The sequence below is a fragment of the Talpa occidentalis genome, unplaced genomic scaffold (genome assembly GCF_014898055.3).
Source record: "Talpa occidentalis isolate TD23 unplaced genomic scaffold, MPIMG_talOcc4v2.1 talOcc4.3, whole genome shotgun sequence".
NCBI lineage: Eukaryota > Metazoa > Chordata > Mammalia > Eulipotyphla > Talpidae > Talpa > Talpa occidentalis.
The window spans coordinates 107,087,617-107,105,284 of NW_023603184.1; the positions used below are offsets into that span (position 1 = coordinate 107,087,617).

Sequence of the window (17,668 nt, forward strand, 5' to 3'; positions counted from 1 at the left end):
TATGGGCTCTAGTATACAAATTTTATGATGTGTATTTGACATTTGCTTATTTTCTGATTCTCTTTTGTGCTTTAAAGATTGTATTTGGGGCCTCCCTGGTGGCTCAAGGAGTTAAGAGTCAGCACTAAGAAGCAATCTGCAGCCACTGCAGCAAAAGTTAGATCCCTGGCCAGGGAGCTTCCCACAAGGCACAGCAGACCTCTCCTGAATCATCCTGCTGCTCCCCTCAGCAGTGTATTTCAGTCAATCTGCCTGTTCTGCTCCCCGCTCTGTCTCTGGTGAATCCTCTCAACCCCCGCCCCCAGACCTCTGGCCTGTACCCCATTCTTGTATGCATGAATAAATAAATAAATAAATAAATAAATAAATAAATAAATAAATAAATAAATTTTTTAAAAGATCATATTTGCTAGGCAGGATTTCCAAATAAGTGGGATTATAGTATATGCTTAAATATTCCTGATTTAATGTATATATTTCAGGTAATAAACAGATCATTAAATACTGTTGATTTGACTAAACACTCATTATCCCCAGAGAAGAAAGTTTTTGTAAGTGAAGGTTTATGATTGGCTTATTTCTGTTACATAACTTTCAGGAACTGCTTAGTTATTAATTTCAATCATTTTAATATCCTTAGGATAAAAGAAACAGTCTATTTCTTTGAAAAAGTTGCATGTGGTAATAATTCTAATTTTGCTAGGTTTTTAGTAGTCTCCCATAAAAGAGCTCAGCCATTAACACTTAAATTAAAGGGATTTTTGATTAATTCTTTGTTGTATTCAATATGATTCCATACATATGCATATTAGACTATAATTTATAACTGTTTTGAAATAAGTGTTCCTTTGCCACATTGCATTATTCCCCATATTTTATTTTAAAGTGAGGTTGTTTTTCTTAATCAGGTAGGTTATTAAATATATGAATGTTTCACAAAAGCTTTTCTAATGAAGTCCTAGCTTATTTGCTTTTCTTGTTTGTTAATAAGAACAGAGGAGAACATAGCATTCTTTTGAACTAATTGCGCAACCTGGATTAGTTACTGCAATTTCTAAAACAACTATAATATGTGCCAATGGTTTTTCAGATCAATCATTTACATATCAGAACTATTAGCTGATTTCACTTAATGCCATATGTCTAAATAGCCCATTTACTGAATATTTATATAGGGTTATTTTCTATACTTTTTCCCTCAAGGGTTTTACATAATTGACAAGTCTACCATGGTTAATGATTTGGGAGTAAGAGACATTCCTTATTGCACTGGCTATGCAGGAATAACACGGAAAACTTTATGTTTGAAGCAGTGCGGTTTTCCTGGGAGCTCCATCTGCAGTGAAAGGAATGAGATAGAACCAGGCCTAGTTGGGCCACTGTCAAACTGGTTGGCCACTATGGAAGAAAGGGAAATCCAAGACTGAGACTAAAATGGACAATTCCTAATTTAATCGGACTGGGCCGAGGTTTGTGGGTAGAGAAAGCAAATCAGATTTGATGAAGTAAGTTAGAGAGCTGCATCAATGCAGATGGGATATCTAGGCCATGAGCTATTCATTCTCAGGAAATAGCTAGTGAGGACTTAATTTGTGTCCAGCACTGTGTACACTGTCCCTATCTTACTGAAACTTCAGTTTCAGCAGCAGAGACACTAAACCAGGCAAACACAGGCATTGAAATAATTACTCCAAAGTCAGCTAACAAAATGCTGAAAGAGATGACGGGGGTGTAGGGAATATGGGGCGGTGGCAGGAAAATTGGTTATGGGTGGCTCTCTAAAATAGTACTGAATTTGAGACAGGTGGGGTGGGGAATCAGCCATGTCTAGGGTAGAGGGACAGTAATTTGAGAAGAAGAAAATGTCTCCTCAAAGTCACCTAAGGACAATGTGTAAAATAATAATAAAATATTATTTTACAGAATATTACTATTTTACATAAAATAGTAAAATATTTACATAACTTTGTCAAAGTCTGGGAGAGGGTGGTAACACCAAGCAAAAGCCTTGTATTCCGGGAATGTGTAAGCCAGTGAAAGACTATCATAGATGATGAGAGACAGAGGGTATCAGGCAAGAGACATGATCTGCTTAGCTTGCAATCACTGTGACCTTATAAACCCTTTCATCCCCTTCCTCAATTATTCCCCCCTCCCCCACACCCAGAGGTGACCAGCTCTCTGACTTCTGAGGCAATCATTCCCTTGGTGTCTCATGTCATTTTCCTGTGCTTGAACTTGCATATAAATGGATCCCACTACACATGGAACATGACCCCAAAGCTGTGTGGAGGATGGTTGGGGGATAGACAAGAGTAGATGTGGGAGAGATAATGGTGGCTGGGCCGGGATAATGGAGGTGGAGCCTGGGATCTATGCAGACAATACACAGGGATCTGGAAAGAAGAGCCTATTCAGTGAGAAAAGGGCCAGAGCCATAAAAATGCTCAACTTTTGTCTTTCTTTGTCATGCTCAGACAACTGACATGTATGAGAGAGTAATACTGCCTGGGACATGCAAACCAAGTCCCCAGCTAGTTCCCACACTTGACAGGCTCCACTCTGGCCCTCTTGGGCTGTGGCTTACCCTCCTGGGGAGAGAAATCATAGATCCCTGGAGATATGTCCATACTATGTTTCAGGTATCTGGGATCACCCAAACTAAGCTTCAAGGACTGCAGAATTCCCCCAGGTACTTCACAGACCCCACTACACTCCCAGGACTTGCTCAGGCTTCTTCCCAAGATTTGGACTCCACTGGGTGATGCTGTTTGGAATGTGCAGGTTGCGGGTGTCACACATTGTAAAAGCCAGCACAATTCAGAGAAGGGAGCAGATAGCTCTAACCTCTTCTAACCTTTTTCTTTTTTTTTTTTTTTTTTTTTTAAAGATTTATTATTTATTTATTTATTTGTACAAGCACTGGGTACAGTCAGAAGCGCGGGAGGGTGAGAGAATTCACCAGAGCCAGAGCGGGGAGCAGAGCAGGCAGAAGGACCGAAGTACACTGCTGAGGGGAGCAGCGGGCGGCAGGAGAGGTCTGCACGCCATGTGGGACCCTCCTCCGGTGGCCGGGGAGCAGCCGGGGATCAAACCGGCGCCGCAGAGGCCGCGGGCAGCTTCGCAACCCAGCGCTCAACCGCTGCGCCACCGGGGAGGCCCTCTTCTAACCTTTTTCTAAGACAGGTTCCAGCTTGCTGGATCCTGTCTGGGTGTGATTTACCATCTTTTTAAAAGCAGCATTCCCTTCCTGCCCCATGTACTGAAGCAAGATATCAAGATACTGAGCATCTCCACACTGAGCACGATGCTGAGGGAAGGCCAGTGTTTACTTGTCTGATTGTAAACCATGTTCTCACAGGCCAGTGGGCAGGCAGGCTCAGATGTGGCTGGTCCACTGCAGAAAACTGTTCTCTTTCTCACACTGTGGACCTGAGCCAATGGGCCTTGGCTCAACATTTGCTTCCAACAGAACTAAATTAAGGATTGTGTTGCCAGAGCTCAACACAGCTATTATTCCTAGAATCTGCATCATCTGATGGAGGACAAGAATGAAAAAACTGAAAAGGAGGCGCACAAGACCAGAAATCTGGCTCACACAATGCCAAGAGCTGGAGGTGGGGGTAGAAGAGATTAGCATAGCCATTGACCCAGCTATAGAAACTATTGGGAGCCACGCTACACATGTCGTCTGACAAAAGTCCGGGCATGGGGCAGATTTCTGAAAAATCAGGAATCTCGTTAGCTGACTCCAAGATTCTCCTCATTTGTTTATGGCTAGTTTCTACCATTGCTAAAATAGGCATTTAAAAGTAAAACTGTAACAGGGTGGTCCCCAGGAAAGGGGGAGGTTCCCTGCCCCACCCAAGAGAGGGTGGAGCTGAGCAGGGAGAGGAGAAGCTGCAGAAGAGACTGAGGAAGGAAGCAGGATGGAGCCAGGAGACCTGGAGGAGGCGCATGGAGCCTAGAGACACGTGAAGAAACTGCGCTTGTCTTTTGGTCGTGGACTAGGTGACACAGATGTGGGTGAGACCCCTGGGGAGATGACAATGGCAGCTTTTATCTTGATGTTGATTTTGCTCTTTTCCTTCTGGGCTTGTCTGGTTGTTTCTGACCCTTTTCTGTGGGTCCCCACTGGAAGATGCTTTAGACTTGTGGCAGGCTTTGGGGCCTTGCTCTGGGCCATTCCCATATGGATGGACTTTTACCCACGAGGGGACGGGTAACTTTGGGTGCTTCATTTAGAAACTAGACTCTTTGCCTTTCTGTATTGTTTCTTAGTTTTATTAAAGTTCCTTCCCGTTAAAGTCTCATATGTTTTGTGTTGATGCGGCGGATGGCAGAACCCATTTAGAATAGGCAGGTTTGCGGGGTTTGGGCTGCCCCTCTCCCTGTCCTATAATAAAACTGCAAATACTGATCAATCACTGAATAACCAAATTGATGACAAATGGCACTGCATGATACAAATATTACATTTTTCATAAAATTAGTAGTCCTCTGCCAAAAAGGCAGCAATTCAACATTTGGCTATACATTAACCAGTGAAAAAACTTCTGGAAACAAAAGGTTGTAAACATCTATCGGCCAAGTCTTTGATATAGAGATGTGGTCACTTGAGGCAAGAGCTAATTGGAGAAAGAAATTCCTTTACTTTAAAGTTAAAGATAACAGTTGGGTGGCAGAGGTGAGCCATGCTCCAAGTATAAGAAGATTCCTGATAAACCAGGAGATGCCATAGTTGACTCCTGCTAAATTTTTCCTGTTTGTTTAGGGCTAATTCCCTAGGATGTGACAATTGGTATGATAGCTGTTAGAGTATGCATTCAAGAATAAGTCAACAGCAATTTGTGAATGGTTGAGCTAGTAATCACAGCAGCACAAATATCGCACTCGGAAATGGTCAATGTTACAACTACTGATATGTCACATATTGACCATTTTTGAAATGGTCAAAGGCTATAACCATCTCTGCCCCTACCCCTGATGAAATATTTGCAGTTCCTTAAAACAACAACCAGCAACCTTATGGAAGAGAAAATTGCCCCTTGATCTTAAAGTTAAATACGGAAACTAGGCTGACTAGATAGTAGAGGAGTGATAGGTAGAAAACTCTTTGTTTAGATTAGGAGACTTCCTCCCTTAATTGAGAGTTGGGGGCTAGGGAAGAGTCAGTGCGGCCTGCCTGGCATTAACACCCTCCAGGCCCTTGGTTCCTTAATATCAAATCAATATTAAAACAATATACTATAGATGATGATTTCTATATAAAAGCCTTCTGTTTTTTACTTTAATCAATTAGTTATAAGTTAGTCTAAACTTTATAGGTTAGTTAGAAATAATCTCTTTGTCTCCCTTCCCCCAGGTAACTTCCTGCCCTTTGTTTTCCTCAGCCCTTAGTTAATTGTTCACCATGACAAACTTAGAAATGTTAGTTGCAGACACATAGGCTTTTTTGCTAGTAATACAATAACTGTTCGATTGTAAATAACTACTTTGAAAACATTTGTTTAGCAACTGTGCCTTCTTTAAGACAAGGAATAATAAATGTTACACCTCTGCCAGAAGGCAAACAGACCCTTGGCTGCTCCTGAAAAAGAACATGTGATGATTATTACCTTCCTACCTTATGCTTGTGTACTCACGATTTGCTTAGTATAAATAAAGGACTGCTGAGACCCTCAGGAGGATGATGTCAGCACCCTGCTCAAGTGTCTGGTCTCCTCATTCTCCCTTCCCCCTCCCTTACCATTTTCTCTACAATTGCACTGACGCCTTCCCATCCTTCAGGAACCCCTGACACCCAGACTGCTGTGGCTGGCTCGCAACAAGAAACCAAGATCCTAAATTGCCAAAGCCTATATTACAAAGCCTAAGATTCAAGCAGGTATCAGTCTGCTGTAGGCAGTGTCTAGAGCATGGCCCAAGGGTAAAAATGGAGATTGAGCCCAGCAGATCCAAAGGTAAAGATATGGAGATTGAGCCCATTGAAGATTCTCTGGTCCCTTTCAGATTCTGCATAGTTATCCAAAATCAGCAACTAACAAAGGCTCAGGAGGAGTGAGCCCCTCCCAAAGAGAAGACTATCAGTGCTGTCTCTGCACTGGCTCTGGGCAGCAATCCCACTGCCCACCTGTGCCTATGTAGGTGCTTCTTTTCACCAATTCTCTCCCTCTGCAGGGCAGCAGCTTCCTGCCTGCCCATGACCTGTACCTGCCGGGACTTCTCTTCACTGACCTCCCTCAGTGGAGGCAGCTCTCCTCAAGGCCGCCCACCTGCAACCATGCAGGCCTCTCTCAGCAAACCTGTCCCTTTCAGGGCAGCTCTTCCTGCCCACTTGTGTCTATGCCAATGTCCTTCATTCCTCTGTCCCTTTTCCTAATAAACCTGCTCTTTAAATATAACTAACATCTCTGCCTCATGGAGAAACTCACCTGGGAAACTCGCCATGTGCCGCTGAAACGGGAGTTCTGGTGAAACCTTTCCCAGAGTGAACCCAAGGACGCTGCACTCTAAACCCACAGACTCCAAAAACGACATCACATAGAACCAAAGCGTTAGTGTGGACAGGAACAGGTTCCTTACTGACAAGTTAGTAATTTTCAGTGAAGTGAAATACACTCCAAATACACTCTAAAAGTCCTTTCTCCAGTTTGAGCTTTTGAATCAACTGGCTCATCTTAATTATTTGTAACTTAAGCACAGTCATCAGCATCTCATGAACCAGAAGGTGCACCCCCGCCTTCACTACAGAACACAGACTCCTCAATTTGGTTCTCTTTTCACTTCCATCACTGCTAGCCAGGGACCCCAGTTCAACTGGTAGGACAGTCCTGCTATTGGTAATGTTAGGGGGAAAAGGATGTCCTAAAGCTAATTCCATACAGGCTTTGTGGACTCCACCCCCACCCCAGGCCAAAGCCAAAGACACTGGGAACTCCAAATCCCATCACCACCAAAGGGAAGGTAGCTGGGAACTGAGGGTGGGGTTAAGCAGCCAGGTTGATATAAAAGGCAGACACGTGAGCTTTGGTGGGTCCCCCATTTTGGCTCTCCACCAGCTAGCAGCGTCTGGCCAGCTCTGAGAGTGACTTTGGGTTTCCAGGTCGTCGGATCGGGTAGGACGCATTAAAGAATTTATTTCCCTATTTTCTCCCTGAGTTGTACATTTTCCTTATTTCCTTTTCCCTTGTAAATAAACCTTTTATTAACCTTTTGTGTGTGCCTGTAGTGGAGTATTCATAAGTTCCTTTTAAGCGCGCGGGTGAGGACCCACAGCCAGGAACCCGTTCAATATCGGGGCTGCTCCGTAACAGTAACATATACCCCATATAACCTCATAGTGTAACAGGGTGGTCCCCAGGAAAGGGGGAGGTTCCAGGTTCCCTGCCCCACCCAAGGGAGGGTGGAGCTGAGCAGAGAGAGAAGCTGCAGAGGAGACTGAGGAAGGAAGGAAGCAGGATGGGGAGCCAGAAGGAGACCTGGAGGAGACACATGGAGCAGAGACACATAAAGAAACTACACTTGCCTTTGGGTCATGGACTGGTTGACACAGATGTGGGTGAGAGACCCGCTGAGAGGTGACAATGGAGGTTTTTGTCTTGATTTTGATTTTGCTCCTTTCCTTCCAGACTTGTCTGGTTATTTCTGATCCTTTTTGTGGGTCCCCACTGGAAGATGCTTTAGACTTGTGGCAGGCTTTGGGGCTTTGCTCTGGGCCAATCCTGCTTGGGTGGACTTTTACCCACGAGGGGACGGGTAACATTGGGCGCTTGATTTAGAAACTATATTCTTTGCCTTTTCTGTACTGTTTCCTAATGTATTAAAATTCCTTCCCATTAAAGTCTCATATGTTTTGTGTTGATGCGGTGGATGGCAGAACCCATTTAGAGCAGGCAGGTTTTGGGGGATATGGGGTGCACCTCTTCCTGCCCTGTAACAATAGCACAACTGGACAAATGGCCCTTTGAAACAGACATATCTGAGCTTGCATCCTGGCTCTGCTGAAAGGGAACTGCTAAGCAAATAAATCTTTCCAGCTCCCAGCTAAAGGGTCTTAGGCCTGGTGCAGTTAATAATCCAATGCAATCATAATTAATAAGTTTGCTTACTTAATAAATCTTTCCTTAGAGAGCTTTCTATCTAATTTTTAGCTTATCTAAACCAAGTTACATTTTTAACAAGGTCGGGCAGCAGGCTAAGCTGGTCTATCTTGCCCAGGCCATCCCTGAATGCCTGTATCTTTCCCCTGTTGGCCTGGCCCTCCTTGTCTGGGAACTTTTCAGCAAATGGTTGTGCCTGCTAAAAAACCTGATGTTATCAATGTAAGATAGTTATGTATAAAAGAAACCCTTTGTCTATAAACAGGTGCTCAGATCCTATGGGACTACCCAGGTCTGAGACCTCATGCATGAGTAATAAAGTTTCTCCTGAACTCACCATTTCTGAAGTACCACTTGTTCTTCCTCTGCCTCAGCAAAAGGCTAGAATTTATTTCTACAAGACTGCTACTAGCTGTGAATGTAAGCCATGAAACCCCTCTGAGCAAGTTTCTAAACTTTCTGAGCCTGAGTTTGCTTATTTGTCAAATGGGAATAATACTTCCTACTCCATACTACTGTGGTGAAGGTTAAATGAGATACACATATTTGGTTAAAGTTAAATTATACAGGGCCTCCCCTGGTGGCACAGGCAGTTGCGCGCGGCTCTGTGAAGCTGTACGCAGCCTCTGCAGCACCAGTTCGATCCCGGACAGCCAGAGAGGGTCCCACATGGCATGACAGACCTCTCCTGCCACACCCGCTGCTCCCCTCACCAGTGTGTTTCGTCAGTCTGCCTGTTTTGTTCCCCGCTCTGTCTCTGGTGAATCCTCTCACCCTCCTGTGCACCTGGCCTGTACCCCAGTTCTTGTGTGAATAAATAAATCTTTTAAAAAAAAGTTAAATTATACATACATACATACATATATAATAAACACATACATACATATATGAGTATATGACTTATGATAAGAATACATTTTAAAAAGCACCAAAGAATAATATAACAAAAGGAAGAGAAAGGAAAAGAATGCAAATTAATGAAATAAAAACATTTTAAACACATAAGCCAGAAGAAGTTACCATGTGGACTATGCTAAATTAATCCAAACATCCTGCTGTGTTTGGGAAGTCCTGTCTAGGATCCCAAAACACATTCCTTAGACCATGGCAATGGTGGCATATCATTTGAGGGTGGATTTGATTTTGGAAAACCACCAGATATCATTTAATAAGAAATAAAATGAAAATATGGTCAACTTTTTGTTAAAAACAAAGTATGACTATGAAGTACTAAGATTCATTTTTTCTTGTAGCTGCCAGAAAGCTCCCTCTAAAATGTCAAATTGATCATGTTTCTCTCCTGCTGAAAACCCTTTAACAACTCTTCAATCATTGAGATTTTAGTTTCAAGTTCAATTTCTTCAAGTATCACAGGTGTTCTTGGTGGTCTGACCTTTGTTACTTCTCCTGTCTCATGCCTGTCTCCTCCCCTGCCATGACTGCATGGTATGCCCTAATTCTAGCCATCACTGCCCAAAGTGTACACCCTCAGCCCTCCCTGTTTGTCAATGACCCTCCCTCTGCCTGCAGTGTTCCCTGGTGAATGTGTTTCAAAATTATAGGGTTCACTGCCACCTGTCCCTCAGATTACCTTCTGTACAATGCAGCCATGATTGAACTCTCCAATTTAGATGTCCACCCTCCACACTACTCACACCTTTCTCTCTTAGAACTCTCCACTCTCCAGAGAAATCACTTTCACTTGAGTTTACCCTCTAATAGACTAAAGTTACTTGAAAGTATTGTACTATGACTTGAGAAATTTGTATATTGTATACATTTGTATCTTGTTTGGGTGAGGGTTGCATGAACTCTTAGCATGTGGCAGATTCATTCATTACATTAATGATGATTTCTTACAAACCTCAGATTCTCCATTAAAGTATTTAAGAAATATTCAAATGGTGATAGAATTATTAAAAGAATGCAATTGAACCTTTGTCCATTGACAGATGAGTGGGTAAAGAAGAAGTGGTATGTATACAGAATGGAATACTATTCAGCTATTAAGAAAAGGTGAATCCTGCCATTTGCAACAATATGGATCTAGAGGGTTTTATGCTTAATGAAATAGATCAGACAGAGAAAAACAAATGCCCCATGATTTCACTCACCAAACAAAAAAAAAAATGAACCAAATAAAATAAAATTCTTAGCTTATTCAATCAAATTAGTGGTTACAAGAAGAGAAGGGAGATGTCTAAGTTGGGTAATAAGGGTCAACTGTATGGTGAAGGATAGAATTTGATTTATATATTAATAGACTTAGTCTCAATGTTCACCACTATACAGACATTAATTTTTAATGATGCACATCTGAAAATTACACAGTTAAAATGCAATGTTACCTCACCCCGCCCCCGAAAAAAATAAAAAAGTATAGTTCACTGCACAGTTGGCTATTTTTGCAGGAAAGCCCCACTGTTTCATACCTATAAGTTCTTTGCTATTGTTAAGAAATTACCTTACTGGGGCCTCCCCGGTAGCACAGCAGGTTGAGCGCAGCGCTGTGAAGCTGTCCACAGCCTCTGCAGCGCGGGTTCGATCCTGGCCAGCCAGGGAGATATCCACATGGCGCAGCATACCTCTCCTGACTCACCTGCTGCTCCCCTCAGCAGTGTATTTCAGTCTGTTCTTCTCCCTGCTCTGTCTCTGGTGAATCCTCTCACTCTCCTGCGCCTCTGGCCTGTACCCATTCTTGTATAAATAAATATATCTTTAAATTCTGGTATAAAAATTATACTTGATAATTAAAGTAGTAATGGATTATAACCCAAAGTACAGAATAAATATCCATGTGCTCATGCTGAGATAAATAAATAGATAGATACTGAGACCAAAAAAAAACAACACATATATGCTTCCTTATTGGTATCTCAGGTAATGCCCCAGATAGTTAGCTGCCTAGAATTTGTAAATGTTATTCACAAAATAACAAACTGGCAATCATAGTTTTCACAGATAATTCACAAGACTATGTCCGAAATTTGCAATAAGTACCTGCAGAAGCTGTTACCAAATCACAAAATGCTTTACATATCAATTCGGTATGAAATTAGGTTCAATTGTTCATTTGTAAATAAACAAATAACAAATATTCATTAAGTGTCTACTATGTATCAGCTACTATTCTAAACACTGTAATAGAAATGGGTTCTCTTTTAACTAAAGAAAACAAAATATGCCACTATGGGCCTCCCTAGTGGCACAGGGGTTAAGTCTCAGCACTATCAATCTATCACCAGGCACTGTAGCACGAGTTTGATCCCTGGCCAAGGAGCTGACCCACATGGTGCAGCAGACCTCTCCTGTCTCGCCCGCTGCTCCCCTGAGCAGTGTATTTCAGTCAGTCTGCCTGTTCTTCTCCCCACTTTGTCTCTGGTGAATCCTCTCACCACCCCCCCACCCTCTGGCCTTGTATGCATAAATATATAAAATAAATCTTTAAAAATAAATAAAAAAGATGATGCTGTCTCTTTAAAAACAAATGCCACCATATATATCTACTGAAATTTACACTTAAAAATGGTTAAAATGGAAAATTTTGTTTTGTGGTTATTTTTGCTGAGAGAAGGAAAAACCCAACCCTAACCAAGAGGACTTCCAGGAGGAATGAGATGATCCCCTTGGCTGGAAGATCACTGGGAGTCAGAAGCTGAAAAACAATTGCACCTTGCTATTAGGAGAGGCAAATCTCTTTAAATCAAGGAGTGCTGAGGTAGAGTCCCAGTCCCAGGAGTTCTCAGAATTAATGAAAGCAATTTATGATGAAAAGAGAATGTTGGCGACTGACACAGAGGGCCCTGAAGCCAGGAAAGACAGCACCAGCCATGGGAGGCTTTCCCCACTGATTCTACCTTCCTCTGGCCCCCTGCACCTGTCTTGTAGAAGGAGGTGAGATGAGGAAGAGTGAAGAGATTCACTGGGACCCTCTCCACACCAGAGGCTCCTAATCCTGGGAGATTACCACGCAATCATGTCTGACTGTGGGATCTACCAGAGAATTCCCCCAGGAGTCGGGGACTGATTCAACACAGTAAGTTTAAAGGAAGAGGGGCAAGAAAAAAATAATGGCACTTCATGGGCATTCTCTAAGTCTGGATATCTAACTCTTTATCACCCGGTTAGAGCAAATTCTCTCCTTAGAGTTTAGAAGATTTCTTGGGGGAAAATCATCTCTTTCACTTTTCTCCTTTTCCCTTGCCTTCAGCAAGCTGGGTTAGCCCTTTAATCATCATCCAAGGAAATAACAATTTTGTACCCATGGCCCAGAAGGGGGCAAGGGAATGTAGAGGTGATTATGAGAGGCTAATTACCAAAGTGGATGGGTTGCCTTCTATTCTGTGATAGGAGGACATAGTCAACAGCATGAACAGATAAGAGAGCATAAGGAGTGTGAATGAGCGCTGAACATAAGGGCTCACTGATAATCTTTGAGATGATTCCTCAGTCGAGAGGTGAGAATGGAAGCCATGGGAATTGGTACAAGAATAAACTCAGTCCTTGAGTGTATTATTAGTCTATTATTAGTTTGCTTTCTTTTAATGCTATGAGAGTCTGGTTGGCAAGGCTACCACTGAAAGGACTGGCAGTTTCTCCGTCACAACCCAACTGCTTCTTCTTTGGAATGCTGACATGGCAATACAGCGTAATTATTTTTAGCTGCATGCATTAATTGACTCAATATATTTTTACTGAATACCATTACATATAAAGCACTGAAAGGAATAAGAGAGAGAAGACTTGGCCACACAGTTGAATGCACGTTAAGTTCTAGCAGAGGAAAACAAACTCACACTTACCTAGAATAGAGGACAAAGAGGGAAACATAATCACTGAGTTAGAAACTTGATAGAGCTTTGGATGATGGGAAAAATTTGAGGAGAAATGTATAACTGGAACAGAAAATTACAAACATAGAGGGGATGTTGGAGTAAAAATGGCAGAAGCAGGTAGCTGATTTGTAGACCAGGATTAGTCGAGTTTGTAAAAAGCATGAAACACTGTAAGAGAAATGAGAGCCAGGGGTGGGAAAATAGTTTGGTACAAGATTTTCAAGGGCCCTAAAGGCCGGAAAGTTTACATTTGATAGGAAATGGAGGAGTACTTTAAGGTCTGTGAGTGGGAGAGCAATGAGAGCTAAAATATGGTTTAGGAAGAACACATCAAAGGCTGTTACAATCGCTCAGTTACAAGGGAATGAAGCTCTGAAACAGGATGGTTGCTGTGGCCATTAAAAAGGAGGAAATGGACAGGAAAGGCTTTGGGGAAATAGAGTAAATGGGGCTTAGCTCCTGATTGCATAGGCCCTTTCCCCACCTTCTGTTTGACCCTCATTCCTTCCCTCTGCTGGTTATAAAAGGTGTATAAGGTGTCCCTCAGTACATTGACTTATATTTCCTGGAAAATTTCTCATCAGTATTAGGTAAGGTTTCATTTGCAGTTTCTAAAAAAGACTCCCCAAAGAACAATTCTGCATGTTCAAAATGAAGAATAGTCTAGATCTACATTTGTATTGCATTTTCCGTTGTATTCTGAACTTGTAGGTAAAAATTCCCCCTTTTATCTTTGGGCCCTTATGCTCAGAAAATGTGAATATACATTACTGTGGTTCTTTGAAGCTCCTAGCTGCTCATGCAGAATGAAAATCAGGATCATAAAATTAAGGTTATTAAAAATGATAGTAATTTCCACTCTGTTCCATTTTTCAGCTTTAAGAGCATCTCTGCTCTTTAAGAGTCTTAGAGCATTAATTTTATAAATTTAGTAAAAAGGACTTTAACAATAGAATTACATAACTAAATTATGAGAAATTAAGAGAAGCAATCATCAAAATAACTGAGTTTATAATCCAATTGTTAAGCAAAATTCAAATAATATATTAGTCACTTCATTTTTTAAAGGCCATAAGAGTAGAGAACATATGTTTATATTACCATGTGTGGATTATGGCTAGAATGCGCTTAAGTTGTCAGTTTGTGGCGACAGGCAAGGGGCCTCCTGGGATGGCCGATCTTATTGGACACTGTGCCTGGTCTTGGATGCATAGCTTTTGAAGACCTGCATGGCTGTTTTTGACATGGGGAATTTTAATTTCCATGCCCTGGACTTTCCTGCAAAGACAGAGCGTAGCACGAGTCACAGGCTGCACTGAGTGAACAGCAGCATGCTGGAGGAGCTACCATCACAAGGCTGCTAGGAGGCTGGCTGGTGTCACCCAGGGGTGTCAGGACCTAGGAAATGAGGGATCTGTTTTCAGCTCAAACTTCAAGCAAGAGATGATCTTCTCGATAAAAAGGAGAGAAACCTGTGTCTCACTAGCCCTTGACTGAATCAGCACAGGCTTACAGAAAATCTTGGACTGAGAAGAGATAAAATTGGGTACAGAAGACACACCAAGTGCTGTGGTTAAACGAACAGTGAACTTTCATTAAGTGTTAACTAAACATTCTCCCAAATAGTTAACCTTTAACTGTTAAAAAACTTTCTTGGGCCTCCCTGGTGGCGCAGCGGGTTGAGCACTGCGCTGTGAAGCTGTCCGCAGCCTCTGCAGCACCGGTTCAATTCCCGGCCAGCCAGGGAGATCCCCACACTGCACGGCAGCCCTCTCCTGCCTCGCCTGCTGCTCCCCTCAGCAGTGTCTTTGGTCTGTCTGCCTGTTCTACTCCCTGATCTGTCTCTGGTGAGTTCTCGCACCCTCCTGCGCTTCTGACTGTACCAAGCGCTTGTATAAATAAATAAATCTTAAAAACAAAACAAAACAAAAAAACACTTTCTTATCATGTTCACTTAGCATATGAAAAAACTGAAATTAAGAGGATAGGCAGCTTGCCCCAAATCAACAGGTGAATGAACCAGTATTGCCTACCCAGGCTAATTACACAGATGCCAAAGACAAGGTTTTCCCTTTGCCACCACTGGCGAGGATGGACCTTCTGCAGGCAATGTTGATGTGAAGCAAGACCTGTATTAAAATACTGCCTGTGAAATCTGAGCATATTGGTGAGTACTTTGGGGGTTAGCCACCTCAGAGAATTTATCTCAGAGAATTTACTTCCAGAGTATGTGCAAAGTAGGTATATGTATTTAAAATACCTTGGGAGCAAGAATTTTTTAAAAGACAGAAGAAAATGTTGTGTTGCCTTTCAAAGGTCTTGTGCAAATGCTGGAACAAATGTATTCATGTTACCTCTCCAGGCCTATGAACTGTGTGTGTCCCCTTTCTGGGGAGGGAAACACCCCTAGAGTGGTTATTGTCAGTGGAGATTATGGGACCGATTATTTCCCCCCACTCTTGTCACCAACTGGAAAAAAAGACACTCAATGAAATTATGAGAAAGATGCATTTAGACACAGATCTTCTTGGGACAAGATCATGTAGGATAAAAACTGAAGACAATAAGCAAAAATGAGATAATACAAAATGAGGAATTTGGTCAGATGTGAGTGGGGACTTTTTCCTAAACCACAGTGGAAAAGGAGGGAAGGTTATCAAGGTTATCCTTGGGGAGAAAGCATAGCACTGCATGGGGTTCTGTTCCCCTCCCTAGCTTCACCCCCAACTTCCTCCCTAATAGCTCTATTATTACTATTATTAATATTACTTTGTCTTGCTAAAATTTTGCTAGATTATTTATATTCCTATAGAGTAGCTGAAATCACTTATTGGACTAGGCTGGTTATAAATACATATATATAAATACTTCTAATAAAATTTTAATGGAAATATATAAATATTACACTTGTTCATGCTCATGTATAATGTCTACATATATATAAATTTAAAATTTATACATTCCAAAGTTAATGTACGTTATAACATTTGTAGATATCATTCCAGAGCTTGGATTGAGTAGCTCTCAACAAATCATGTTTTGTCTTCATAAACTCCTGAGCTAAGGGCCTCCCTGGTGGCACAGCGGTTGAGCGCTGGGTTGCGAAGCTGCTACAGGGTGTAGCAGCTTGTAGCTTGTAGCACCCTGTATCCCCGGCTACAGGGTGAGGGCCCCACATGGTGCGCAGACTTCTCCCCCTGCCCGCTGCTCCCCTCAGCAGTGTACTTCGTCAGTCTGCCTACGTTGCTCTCTGCTCTGACTCTGGTGGATTCTCTCACCCTTGCGTGCTTCTGACTGTACCCAGTGCTTGTATAAATAAATTAATAAATCTTAAAAAAAAAAAAAAACTCCTGAGCTAAGAAATCCTCCCAAATCTTCTTGTTTATGGCTCACATGGGGTGGGCACCATGTGCTCAGCAGAGTTAGGAATACCTGGGTTGAGTCTAGTTGGGTACAGGTTGGGTGAGGGTGAGAGGGACAACAGCAGAATTCTAACTGTGATTACCAATTTCAACAATGGCACCAAAGCAAGCACACAGTATATATAAGCCAGCACATATAAATATGTCAACTTCTGGAAGGGTGTGACTGCCACAATTCTCAGCCGGACCTCGAAATTTGGGCATGTCAGTCACAATTTTTGTGTTTGAGGATGGAAGGCATCTGAGTTACACCAACAAGATGGTGTTCACTATGAACTGAGGTGGCTGAGGAGAATGGGGTTATATTAACACTAGGGGATGGTAACTGTGGGTCCTTAGGGTGGGGAAGGGATTAGGAATTGGGGCCCTGAGAGTACCTTTCAGGGCTAAAAGGCCGTTTCATGCTTCAACCCAGTTAGTGCAGCCCCTTCTCAACAGGATGAGGAGCCACTGAGAAGTAGGTAAGGAGTGAGAATATTAGTATGTATGTCATTTACACTCTGACAACATGAAGTAAAGTTTAGGGTCTACTAGTGTACAGTGTGTATTTCTTTTTATAATTGAAAACATTAAGAGATGGTGGGTGAGCAAGTCTGTGAAGACCAGAGTTTGATGAGGTGTGACTCAACATTTGCTGTTCCAAATTCCTGTCCTTTTGCTCTCCCTTCAGCCTGTGGTGATCGCTTAGTAATACATATGCTACAAGTGGTAACATAGTTATTATTGCTATTGCTATAATTTTATTGACTGTGTATTAATATCTTCACAGACATCATCTCATTTAATGCTCACAGTTGAGGTGGATGACAGAGCTGGATTTGAAAATGGTTCTGCACACGGTGTCTTCAAGCTCTACGGATGACTCTTATTGGTTGGCTGCATGTTTGCATTCATCTAGCTATTAATTCATCTTAGAGTATTGTTTTTAGTCCTTAGTGTAAAGATGTTACAAATAAAACAGGACTATCTCAGATGGAGAACAAAATAACCCTTTCCATGCTTGCCTTTCTCCTTCTTTCCCTCATTTTCCCATCCATCCAAAAAACATTCAATAAAAATAGTCTCTGTTAAACACCTTAGTTGGTACTATGAATAAGGTCACAAACAAGGTAAAAATCCCTGTGCCCACCTCCCTGGTGGTACAGGGGTTAAAGTCTCAGCGCTATGAAGCTATCAGCAGCCACTGCAACATAAGTTTGATCCCTGGCCAGGGAGCTGACCCATAGACAGCAGCAGACCTCTCCTTTCTCTCCCACTGCTCCCCTCAGCAGTGTATTTCAGTGGATCCACCTGTTCTGCTCCCCACTCT

The 17,668-nt window shown here is 42.3% G+C and overlaps 1 protein-coding gene across 1 annotated transcript in view; it reads right to left on the bottom strand.

Annotated features, from left to right (window-relative positions):
* PDE11A (phosphodiesterase 11A) overlaps positions 1 to 17,668 on the bottom strand; it is a 327,412-nt gene that overhangs the window by 152,477 nt on the left and 157,267 nt on the right. The gene's annotated exons all lie outside the window — the stretch shown is intronic.